Source organism: Apodemus sylvaticus, chromosome 13 (genome assembly GCF_947179515.1).
Source record: "Apodemus sylvaticus chromosome 13, mApoSyl1.1, whole genome shotgun sequence".
Classification (NCBI taxonomy): Eukaryota; Metazoa; Chordata; class Mammalia; order Rodentia; family Muridae; genus Apodemus; species Apodemus sylvaticus.
Window position 1 is genome coordinate 32,719,024 of NC_067484.1, and position 13,344 is coordinate 32,732,367.

General features: G+C 40.9%; 1 non-coding gene across 1 annotated transcript; it reads right to left on the reverse strand.

Moving 5' to 3' along the window:
• Positions 1–12,757: 12,757 nt before the first annotated feature.
• Positions 12,758–12,864, reverse strand: LOC127664297 (U6 spliceosomal RNA). Its single transcript, XR_007973145.1, has one exon. It is a non-coding gene; the product is annotated as a U6 spliceosomal RNA (small nuclear RNA).
• Between the last annotated feature and the right edge of the window lie 480 nt (positions 12,865–13,344).

A 13,344-nucleotide genomic window follows, 5' to 3' on the forward strand; every position in this document is an offset into this window, starting at 1 on the left:
AGAAGATTGTATTGACTCTAGTCTCCATTATGGTGAGCCAATCAAAGGCCACAGCTGTTGGTCCTCATGAACAGGTTCAGTCTGCATTCATCAAGCTCATCTCAGAGTCCAAAGAGTCTGAAGCAGCCTGTGGCATCATGAAATTCACTTTTTTGGGGGGGGGTGTTGGATTTGTTTTTTTTATTTTAATTTTTAAATTTCATATATTCTTTGTTTGCATTCCAAATGCTTTCCCCATTCCCAGTTCCCCCTTCCCCATAAGTTCCATAAGCCTTCTTCTCTCCACCCATTCCCCAATCACCCCCTCCCATTTCTCTGTCCTGGTACACCCTTATAATGCTGGATCAAACCTTTCTAGGACCAGGGCCCTCTCCTTCCTTCTTCTTGGGAATCATTTGATATGCTAATTGTATCTTGAGTATTCAGAGATTCTAGGCTAATTAATATCCACTTATCAGTGATTGCATTCCATGTGTATTCTTTTGTGATTGGGTTACCTCACTTAGGATATTTTCCAGTTCCAACCATTTGCCTAAAAATTTCAGGAATTCATTGTTTTTAATTGCTGAATAGTACTCCATTGTGTAAATATACCACATTTTCTGTATCCATTCCTCCATTGAGGGACATCTGGGTTCTTTCCAGCTTCTGGCTATTATAAATAAAGCTGCTATGAACATAGTGGAGCATATGTTCTTATTGCATGCTGGGGAATCCTCTGGGTATATGCCCAGGAGTGGTACAGCAGGGTACTCCGGAAGTGTCATGCCCAGTTTTCTGAGGAAATGCCAGACTGATTTCCAGAGTGGTTGTACCATCTTGCAATCCCACCAGCAGTGGAGGAGTGTTCCTCTTTCTCTGCATCCTTGCCAACACCTGCTGTCTCCTGAGTTTTTAACCTTAGCCATTCTGACTGGTGTGAGGTAAAATCTCAGGGTTGTTTTGATTTGCATTTCCCTAATGACTAATGATGTTGAACATTTCTTAAGGTGCTTCTCAGCCATTCGAATTTCTTCAGGTGAAAATTCTTTGTTTAGCTCTGTACCCCGTTTTTTAATAGGGCTATTTGGTTCTCTGGGGTCTAACTTCTTGAGTTCTTTGTGTATATTGGATATTAGCCCTCTGTTGGATGAAGGGTTGGTGAAGATCTTTTCCCAGTTTGTTGGTTGTCCTTTTGTCCTTTTGATGGTGTCCTTTGCCTTGCAGAAGCTTTGTAATTTTATGAGGTCCCATCTGTCAATTCTTGATCTTAGAGCATAAGCTATTGGTGTTCTGTTCAGGAACTTTTCCACTGTGCCTATGTCCTCAAGGGTCTTCCCCAGTTTCTTTTCTATTAATTTCAGTGTGTCAGATTTTATGTGGAGGTCCTTGATCCACTTGGAGTTGAGCTTAGTACAAGGAGATAAGAATGGATCAATTCGCATTCTTCTGCATGCTGACCTCCAATTGAACCAGCACCATCTTTTGAAAAGACTATTTTTTTTCCCCACTGGAAGTTTTCAGCTCCTTTGTTGAAGATCAAGTGACCATAGGTGTGTGGATTAGTTTCTGGGTCTTCAATCCTATTCCATTGGTCCACTTGCCTGTCACTGTGCCAATACCATGCAGTTTTTAACACTATTGCTCTGTAGTATTGCTTGAGGTCCAGGATACTGATTCCCCCAGAAGTTCTTTTACTGTTGAGAACAGTTTTAGCTATCCTGTTTTTTTTGTTATTCCAGATGAATTTGAGAATTGCTCTTTCTAACTCTATGAAGAACTGAGTTGGGATTTGGTGGGGATTGTGTTGAATCTGTAGATTGCTTTTGGCAAGATGGTCATTTTAACTATATTAATCCTGCCAATCCATGAGCATGGAAGATTTTTTTCCATTTTCTGAGGTCTTCTTTGATTTCCTTCTTCAGAGATCTGAAGTTCTTGTCATACAGATCTTTCATTTGTTTGGTTATAAACCAAGATACTTTATACGGTTTGTGGCTATTGTGAAGGGTGTCATTTCCCTAACTTCTTTCTCAGCCTGCTTATTCTTTGAGTATAGGAAGGCTACTGATTTGCTTGAGTTGATTTTATAACCGGCCATTTTGCTGAAGTTGTTTATCAGCTGTAGGAGTTCTCTGGTGGAATTTTTTGGGTCACTTAAGTAGACTATCAAATCATCTGCAAATAGTGATTTGTTTTTTTCAAGACAGGGTTTCTCTGTATAGCCCTGGCTGCCCTGGAACTCACTCTGTAGACCAGGCTGACCTCGAACTCAGAAATCTGCCTGCCTATGCCTCCCAGAGTGCTGGGATTACAGGCATGCACCACCACCGCCCCACATGAAATCCACTTTGAAGGACTGATTCCAGGACTGGGCAAAGCAGGTACAAAAGGGACCAGGAACAAGAATGTCTCTGAGCTCGTAGGACACTGGGCAAATAGTCTAAGTTCCAGTGATTCTCTTGAATGGACTTAGAGTCACAGGGTAGACCCCTCCCCCCCCAACTTCTGGGTCAATGTGAGGGTGTTTTCAGAGAGGTTCAAAGGAGGTAAGAAAACCCACCCTTGATATGACTGTGGTTTCTAAATCAGCATCTCTCTCTCTCTCTCTCTCTCTCTCTCTCTCTCTCTCTCTCTCTCTCTCTCTCTCCCTCCCTCCCTCCCTCTTTTTGGTTTCTTCAGACAGGGTTTCTCTGTATAGCCCTGGCTGTCCTGGAACTTACTCTGTAGACCAGATTGGCCTCAAACTCAGAAATCCATCTGCCTCTGCCTCCCAAGTGCTGGGATTACAGGCGTGTGCCCACCACTGCCTGGCAAATCAGTGTTTCTCAACTTGTGGGTCGCTACCCCTTTGGGGGTATTGAATAACCCTTTCACGAGGGTCACCTCAGGCCATCAGAAAACACGAATATTTACATTACAATTCATAACAGCAAAATTGCAGTTATGAAGTAGTAACATAAATTATTTTACGGCTGGGGGCCACTACAGCATGAAGAACTGTATGAAAGGGCCATGGCATTAGGAATGTTAAGGACCACAGGCCTCAGTGGAAGGGAGAAGGTGAACTGAGCACCAGGATTCCATGATCTCTGCTTCCTGACTGCAGAAACAACGCAAACAGCTGCTGCAATCTCTCAGTCCCATGACTTCCCCACCATGATGGGCTGCACCTTCAAACTGTGAGACAAAATCAGCCTGCCTTTCTTAATAAATTTGCTTTGGTCGGGCACTTTTGTCACGACAATGAGAGAAGTAACAAATATGATCTCCTACTTAGATAAAAGTTTTGGTTTTAAAATAAATTTGAAAATTCATTCCATTGAGTTCCAGCAATTTGCCAGTAAAGACTTAGACTGAGAAGAGCTGCTTCCTGACAGGGGTTATTCAAACAAATTCAACAAGAAGATCTATCTACCCAATAACCAGGCCCCATCTCTTCCTGCTTTTCTTTTGTCCAGGCATGGAGAATATGCATGCCTATAATCTTAGCTCTTGAGCAATTGAGCCAGGGCAGGAGCTCAAGGCACAAACCAAAGTAGAGATCATGGAGGACTGCTGCTTACTGGTGAGCTCCCTTCTGAATGCTTAGCCAGTTTTCATATATAACTCAGGACCAGTTGCCCAGGGCAGTATCACCCTCAGAGGGATGGGACCTCACACATCAGTGAACTAGCAAGACAATGCCCCACAGACACGCCTCCCCACAGACACGCCTCCAGGCCAATTTGATGGGAGGCAATTCTTCAATTGAGGTTTTTGTCTTCTCAAGCTGACAACCAAGAATAGCCATCACACAAATCTCTGCATTATTCCAGCTCAAAGTCCTCGTGATGTCAATATAATTCCAAAGAATTATTACAGGAGCCAAAATGAAGGATCTTCTAGTTATAAAAGGGAGGAGAGTCTGTATTCTTAAAGGCAGTCACAACCAAAAGATAAAGGACAGATGCAGGGGCACTCCAGTCTGAGGAGGCTAGAGAGACATAAAGGAGACAAGAAATAACAGACTCTAGACTGATCCTTCAGAGGAGAGGAGGGAGGAAGTAAGTATCATGAAAGACATTATTGGGTTAGCTGAAAAACTGGAACATTGCGTGGTTGGAATACTGAGTCAACCCAAATATATCAATTTGATAACTGTGTTGCAGTTATGTAACAGGTTGTTCCTTCCCTTTGAAATATACACTCAAGAGCTGGAGAATAATGGATAATGAGGTAAGTACCTTACAAATTCTTCAGAAAAGTGTGTGTGTGTGTGTGTGTGTGTGTGTGTGTGTGTGTGTGTGAGAGAGAGAGAGAGAGAGAGAGAGAGAGAGAGAACAAATGTTAAAACTGTGGGGTACAATGTTGACAGCAGGGGGATCTTAGTAACAGAGATAATAGTGTGTTCTGTGTTATTTTAGTTTACACAATTTTTAGTTCATTTGACATGGGTTACAAATAAAGAGGTAGTGTTTCCATATTCATTGAACTGGCTTTAATCACTGCTTTGTGTGTGTGTGTGTGTGTGTAAATCCCTATGTCCCAATTTATCTGCTTTATGCAGCTTGTACAAGAGTTTGCTAATCTGCTTTGACACCTAAAAATTTTGACATCAGACGATGCACAGACATGATCCTGGAGAAAGGATACTAAAGTAACTGTTGGTAGCTGCAGTCGGACAGGATAAAAAAAAGCTCTTCCCGACACATATGCATGCAAATGCATGGAGAGAGTCCAATACCTTGAATATGTTTTGAAGTGGAATGCAAAATCAACCGATATTATTTGTAGTGTTCTTACAATCAGGAAATTGGAAAGATTCATGGGCATATAGTTAGTCGGTCATTCCTTTTGCCCTAAATTTGAAGGGTTGAAAAGATCTCACTGGGGTCCTGGAAAATAAGCTTCATACACTTAACCCAGCCACTTTCAACATTTAATGATCTTAGTGGTCAGCCTTTCAAGGGTTTATCATATTGCTCTGTTCTTGGGGGTGGGCAGGGAATTTTCAGTTTGGTAATCAAAGTGACCACCTAGGAGGAAAGTCACCCCATATATCCCCAAAATAAATACTTAGAGTCTGCATGTTTACCTTCCCAGTGTTTAAAAAGAAATGGACAAATAGCACTGATTGGCTCACTGTGCTGATTGATGAGAATGAGCAGTTACAGCCCCTATTAGGCTGGCCGTGAACTGGTAGATGGTCCAATAGCAATACATATATATGCAACACACACACACACATACACACACAAGCAGTGAGGGCTCTCCCACACAACTCCAGAGGCACATACCCATCATGATATGTAACAGATGGACGCCTCTGGGGGTGGGGGTGGGGGGAAACTTCCCATGACAGACCGTCTGGAGTTAGCAACAGGAGAGCAGTAGTTCAAGTGCTGGCCCATCATGCAGAAAAGGTTTCCCTTCACTCTGAGAAGATACTCACTAGCATTGTACTTGCTGAGTGTAGCAGGAACACTGCCTGGCAGCTTCCTCAAGGTGGCTTCAAGTGGACATGCTGGTGTCACTTCCTGGTGACTAAATCTCGTCAGGGTGGGCTCTGTAGGAAGGTGCATGGAAAACATGGCTGCTTACACGGTGGATGCTGCCAGTTATTAGAAAGCTCTCCCCATCCCGCCCATCTGCTGTGGGGAGGTGTCTTCCCACTATTGGCTTCTTCTTTGACCAAGAAGTTTCGTAGATAGCTTCAAAAATGAACATGCAGTCTGAGAAGGAATTTCAGTGAAAGAATTCATGACTTTGGTGCTATTGGGTAATAATAAGAGAAGCTAGAGGGATGGAAGTTTAAAAAGCATTATGATTAGTTTTAATTTAGATGGACACAAACTAGAATTGCTTCAGTAGGGGAGCATCAAACGAGAAATTGTCCTGCCTGCCTCTATGGACGTCAGAAAGCCCACCATGATGCTTGGTAACACTGTTGGTTGTCGGCCTACGTGAGAAGGTGTTCTTCAGAAGGGAGTTTGTTTTCACCTTCTGCTTCCTTGACCTTCCCTCTCACCACGGACTGGATCTACCCCATTGTTGCTGTCACTGATGCCACCTTCACTGGAAGCAGAATCAGCATTTCCAAGCTTTCATCCTAGAACAGGGATGAGTAGCTTTCCAGGAACATCCCTGGTCCCCAGTACCAGGTTATGACTACTGAGGCATCCCCCCTCGGTGGACTGAGAGACTGCTATTTGGGGACCACTCTGACAGTTGAGGCATCCAGCCTCAAGGACCAGGCACCAGATCCTCAGGATCTCATATTGGTTTGGTTGTCATTATTTTAAAGGTCAATATATATTGAATATATAAAGATATATATCTTTAAATATATATGTATATCTATATATTGATCTTAAAGATGATAGACTGATACATAGAAGATAGATGGATGGTTATAGATAGATAGATAGATAGATTATAGATGGATTGTAGATGGATGAATAGATAGATAGATAGATAGATAGATTATAGATGGATTATAGATGGATGGATGGATAGATAGATAGATAGATAGATAGATTATAGATGGATTATAGATGGATGGATAGATAGATAGATAGATAGATAGATAGATAGATAGATAGCCTGACTAGAACAGTAAGTGTTCTTTTGATGACAGTGTAGAGGGCTGATGGCAAACTTCATCTTCTGTCATTTTGCACAACATTTTTACAAGGAGTGTTGTGGGTTTGGCAGGGGCATGAAGGAGGACAGAGAGCAGGGCATGAAAATCGGAAGTTTATTCTTATCTTATTGAAGTTTATTCTTATCTTATTGATTTGTGAGAATTAAAATACACTGAAGGCTATTCCCGTACCACTTATATACACCTGAGCCCCCTATTTCTAACAGACTGGATTTTATCTATATATGGTGACCGCGGTTTTAAGTCTTAAATTTTATTTTTAGTAAGGTTGACCAATTATTTCCGTCTTGATTTATGTTTTATGATTTCTTCAAGGTTTTGTTTGGCTTTTGAGATGGAGTCTTATATAGCTGAGGCTGGCCTCAAATTCACCATATGGCGGAGACTGACCTTGAACTGATCCTCTGGTCTATAGCTTCTGAGTGCTGGGACCACAGGCTTGTGCCACTATGCCTAGCTTGTGTTTTTAATATCTTAAAATTTCTTCCTGGGGTTGGATCAATGGTTTAGTGGGTTACTGCATAGCTGTTCTTCCGAAAAACCAGAGTTTGAGTCCCAACACCCACATAGCAGATCACAACTGTCTGTAACTCTGGTCTCAGGGATCCAACCTTCTGGAGTAATCAGTTAGTAGGCACCCATATGGTGTGCATACATACATGCATTACAAATATCCATATATGTAAAAATAAAGTGGAAAACTACAGAAAAGATTCTTTCTATATCCTCACTAACAGTATTTAAGGTCTTTTTCATTTGTTTGTCTGAGCAGTTGACTGGTTCCAGCTCTTACTTGGTCTTGGAGTGCTGGGATTACAGGCATGCACTACCAAACTTGGCCAGACGGAAGGTTTTGTATATATTCCTAGTGCTGAATTTTCATACACAAGGTTGTTGTTGATGTTTAGGCTGGCCTTAACGTCTGGGCTTAAGCAACCCTCAAATTTTAGCTTTCCAAGCAGGTGGGATAGAGGAATGTGCCCTGCCCAACTTCTGGAACTGAGTATGAGACGGAGAGGAGATTGCATCTCAGAAGGAAAGCGTTTCTTCCAGGGCAGTTTAGGTAACAGTCTACACTCTGTGAACATGTACTATTTCAGCTCCACTAGGCTCCATGTGTGATGACATCGGTCTCCATCCTCCTCTGTCACTTCTCTGTGCTCAGACATTTCCTCTGCTCTTTCTTTTTTTAGGAGTTTGACAAACCCAGGCAAAATTCTATGAGAATTATTGGTATTCAATTTAACTTATAAATTACTCCAGGAATAATTTTCTTCTTCATAAAGTTCTCTCTTCTCATGAGTGGTCCTCATTATGCTTAAGTGTGTGATCGTGAGATCTAGTTGTAATCACGGTTATGCTTAGGTGCGTGATCGTGGGACCTACTTGTAATCCCAGCATGTGGCACTAATACCGGACAGCTGCTCCTGATCAGCCCTGAGGTATGTTGTAAGATCTGTGTCCATTGTAAGGGTCCATTTTAATCTTGCTCATGTTTGAGATTTATTCTTAGATAATTTCATGTTTTTTTTTTTTTCTGGCTGTTGTAAGCCTCTCAGTTACTGGAATTATAGGCGTGTGTTGGTCTGGCTGAACAGTATCATTTTAAACACTGTATCCTCTAACTGTCATTGCTATTTGTGAATTCTATTGAGTTTTCAAATATAATGTTCGATGTTATTGTAGTAGGTGGCTGAGCCCGACTTCTTATACTATAACGAATTATTCAAGACAAGGCAATCTCTGAAGAAATATATTTGGTTTATGGTTCTGAAATCTAGAAAGACCAAAGATGTGACAATAGGTCCTTGGGCCTTCTTGTTGTATCATCACATGGTACAGGACAACACGTGCCAAGACAGAACAAGGGTGCTAGCTCACACTTGCCCCATCTCCTTGTTAAGCCATTAAGGTCATCAGGGAGCTGAACCCTCATGACCTTGTCTAGCCTTGATCATCATCCAAAGGTCCTACCTCCAAATAGCCTTCATATAGCGTGAATGCAGGGATTACTTCCAAAACATGAGTTGAGGATGGATTGATAGTAACAAGGCGGAGAAACCACCCTGTCCTGCTATTTATTGTCCCAATGGTAACAATCCTTCAGCCATTCTTCTAGACGTTCCTTTAAGTATTTATTCCCATATTTCAAATAATTTATTAATTTTTCCACAAATTTATATATGTACATAATGAATTTTAGTTATGTTTACCCCCAACTCCCCTCCCTCATCTTCCTCACCCTTCCATGAAACCATTCTTTCTGACAGGTTCCCCCTCCACTAACTCTCATGCCTTTTCGGGTGCGACTCATGAATTTGGAGTTACTTGTTGATGTGTAGGAGGGAGGTTATTTTCAGGAGTATAGGCAACTTATCAGTGGCTACACCACTAGGGAAAAATGCTAACCTCTCCCCCAGAAATCATTAATTGGCAACAGACCCTCTGGAAGGGTGGGGCCTCATGGGGCCATCCCCCATCCATGAGGAAATGTCGACAGCTGAACTTTGTGCTGATAAGCATTGCAGTGAGTTCATATGTCCACGGCCTGAATAGAACACAATTTTTGTTGTTTGTCGCCCAGTCTTCTGAGCTCTTGTAGACTTTTCTCCCCTCTTCTGTAATATTGCCTGGGTCTTGGAGGACGTTATATAAGTGTCTCATTTAGAGCTGAGCACTCCATCACTTATTCTTGGCACTTTATTCAGTATTAGGTTTCTTCTTCACATTGTAGTGGGGCTCTGTTGGGTCCTGTGATCTTTGGTTCTCCCATACTGCATTGCTGCTCTGCCAGGTCCCATGATCTTCGCTTTTCCCATGCTGCATTGCTGCTCTGCTGGGTCCGGTGATCTTCAGCTTCTCCCATGCTGCGTTGTCGCTCTGCTAAGTCCGAGCCCCGTGCTTCTTTGGGATCTTTCTTCTCTTAAACATGCTATAGTTAAGACCGATGACTTGACTGAAATAAAGTCCTGGAGTGGACTAACTTTTCTTCTCAATTCTCGGGCTTTGCTCTCTTTCCCTCTGATTTCCAGGATTGTTCCAGGGCTTGCTTGAGGAGTCCGGTGATATTCTGATGTCCAGTTCTTTGTATGCTATTTTGTGTTCTTTGAGGGCAGTTTTTTGTTTTGTTTTGGGGGAATGCTTTTCTTTGTCACATATGTTCTTTAACTTAATGATCCTAAACTCTGATGTAAATATTTTTCTTATTGTCCTGAGCTTGTGGAAGTCCCTCCTGGGGGACCTCTTATCAATTCTAGAAAGTTTCCCTTTTTCGTTTCTTAACCAAATTTTCTCTGCTTTCCTCTGTTCTCTCTAGAATCTGCAGATCAAATATTCTTGTAGGGAATTTTGCATTATGAACAATAACTTTTTATAGAGAGAGGGTCTTTCCATGTTGTTCACACTAGCCATGGATTCCTGAGCTTAAGTCCTTGACTGTCTTGCCTCAAGCACGGGGCAGGGGATGGGGGTGGGGTGGGGGTGGGGAGTGAGGGTTGTACTATTTGTCACCTTACCCAATGTCACAATATTACTTTGAAAGTAAAAAAAAGCAAGATGTGTAATATGTTTGGGTTTTTTTGTTTTTGTTTTTTTAAAAGATTTACTTATTATATCTAAGTACACTGTAGCTGTCTTTAGACTCACCAGAGGGGGTTTTAGATCTCATTAAGGATGGTTGTGAGCCACCATGCGGTTGCTGGGATTTGAACTCAGGACCTTCTGGAGAGCAGTCAGTGCTCTAAACCGCTGAGCCATCTCATCATCCTCCATAATATGTTTGTGAAAGAGAACATTCCTGTTGAAGCACAAGAGAGGAGACATTAAGAGATAGGGCTGGCTGTGACTCACACGAGGAGTACTTGCCTAGTGTTATGAAGCCGTGGGGTTCTCTTCTCAGAGATACATGAACCAGGAAGGTGTATAAGTAGATGCCTGTAAATGCCTGTAACACTGGCAGTTGGGAGATGTAAGCAGGAGGATCAGAAATTCAAAGTCCTCCTTGGGAACACAGTAAGTTTGAGGGCAGCCTAGGCCACATGAGACTGTCTAAAAATTATATATATACTATGTTATATATTATATATTATATGCAATATATACTATATTATATGTTATATACACTATATACTATATTATATATTGTATACAACATATACCATATTATATATTATATACAACATATACTATAGTATATATTGTATACAATATATACTATATACTATATTATATACAATATATACTATATTATATAGTATATATTATATACAATATAACTATATTATATGTTATATACAATATAACTATATTATAGAAACTATATAAGATTTACTAATATATAAGTTTTACTATATATAAAGACTATAGTGATTTATGTGTTCTTAAATGATAAGGCCCAGCAGAAGGTTCACTACTTCTTGCTATAAAAATACTGCTGAGTGGCAGGCCATCACTGCTCTGTGGCTTAAAATGTCTGTGAACTTTATTAGCTGATGGTGTTGCTAATATTGTGCTTTGTGCTTTGTCCATTGTAGCGGAAGCAACACTAGGTATCTGTTAGAAGTTAGGAAAAACTAAAATGTCTTCCTTCCTTTCCAAGTCCTGAGACCTTCTGGGAACCTCTGGCACCAAGAGTTCCCGACTCAGATGATACATCTTTTAAATGCATCTTCTAATTGTATGTTTCCTTCTAATTTTACATCTCTTTGTTCCTTGTTCTGATTTCCAGGAAGTGACCTTTGTTCTCCATTCTTTGGTTGAATTTTCTGAAGTTATACTTTAAATGTCTACTGATTCGCTTTTGTTCTCAGAGTTTCCTTAATTTTAATGCCCTTGCTTTTGCTTCTGATCTGAAATATTCTTTCCAGTCTTCCGAAGACATAAAATAAAGGTCACTTTCTGTTTTTTCTTCTGTCTCCATGTCTTCATCATCATCATAACTCTTTGCTACTTGGTTATTAGTGAGCATGAGTTAAAAGAATCTGCCATGGGACCTTTATTGAGGATAATTTTTTATCTCTTCCATAACTTCTCTGTAATGGTAGAGAGTTTTTTAATTGGTATATAATTTTCACAAAAGTTTAAGGCTATAGCTGAGTGAACTATAAAAGGTCAAGGTGGAACATTCACCCTACACATGGATCCCCTGTGACCTTTTCCAATAAATACCCCCTCTGAGGCAGAACTTTTGAATGTAAAATAAGTCTTACCCATTCTTGAATTTCATATAAATGAATAAATGGGGCCATACATTATTTACATTCTCTCTTGGATCTGGCTTTTTAAAATTCAACACACCTTGAACATTCATATACATTAGTAAAGGGTCAGCCTCCTTTCTCCCTGAATAATGCCTTCTGGTATGAATATATTACATTATTTGTTCGTTTACTTATTAACACCTACTTTGTTTCCAATTTTGACAACTATGAGTAATAATACCTTACTGAACCTCTGTATATATTCATATTATTGATTATATATGCATATCACAGTGTGCATGGAGGTCAAAGGTCAACCTGTGAGACTTGGTTCTTTCCTTCAACAATGTGAGTCCTGGGGATGGAATCCAGATTACTGGAACGGCTCAAGTGCCTCGGTCAGCGAAGCTGTCTTCGTAAGCTCCTCCTATCTCTAGGATTTTAAGTTCATCTTTTTAAAACTTAAAATACAAATGTAAAATATACCAATGATACCTCTAGACCATGTTCCTGATTTCACTCACTCTTCTTACAGTATCTCTTTGGGAGCCCATCATTTCTTGCTGAGGCATATCCTTTTGTTGTGAACGTTGGTGGACAGTGAATTCCTGGAGCCCTGGTTTGGCCTCATTCTTGCCTGGTTGTTTGTATCAGCCCTGCCACTGTGAAATGAGTTCTCTGGGTCCTTTAGCATCTGTTCCTGCTTCTGGGAAGCCTGAGACTGTGGGCTTATGACTTTTTAGGTAAGGTAGCCGGATTGCTTTTTCTCTCTGGTAGCTCCCGAGATCCTTCCCTCTGCAATTTGTATTCTGTTCTTTCCTTGTGCTATTTTTGGTGTCATTTCACTTGTTTAATCACAGTCGATGGAGCAAATATATTTGTTGTAAGGTTTTATTTACAGTCGTGCAACACTCTCAGTCATTATCTTTTTTTTTAAAATATGGAACGCTTCATGAATTTGCGTGTCATCCTTGCGCAGGGGCCATGCTAATCTTCTCTGTCTCGTTCCAATTTTAGTATATGTGCTGCCGAAGCAAGCACTCAGTCATTATCTTTTTAAGCACTGCCTTTCATTATTTCCTCTCACTAGTCTCTTCATTATTCCTTGTTATTATTATCTGCCAAAATTTCTAAGGAACTTGAGTCCTTCCTCTAACATTCCACAATTCCTAAAGATGTTTATTTTAAACATATTTTCAGGACCAGGGGGATGGCTCAGCTGGAAGAAGCACTGGCTGAGTAAGCCCGACAACCTTCTTCCAGTTCCTGAGGCCCACATAAAAGTCCGGCTGTGGTGGCATGTATCTGGAATTGGAGCCCTTCTATGGTGAGACGGGAACCAGAGACAGAGAATCAGCCAGACACTCACAGGCCATCTAGGCACTGCTTACAAGAACCAAGACCCTGCCTCTAGGCATGTACCTAACACACACCCAAATTAAAACACTTTAAACAATGTTTTTATATTCTGAGCCATCTTGCTGGCCCATGATCAGTCCATATCTTACCAACTGCTACCAA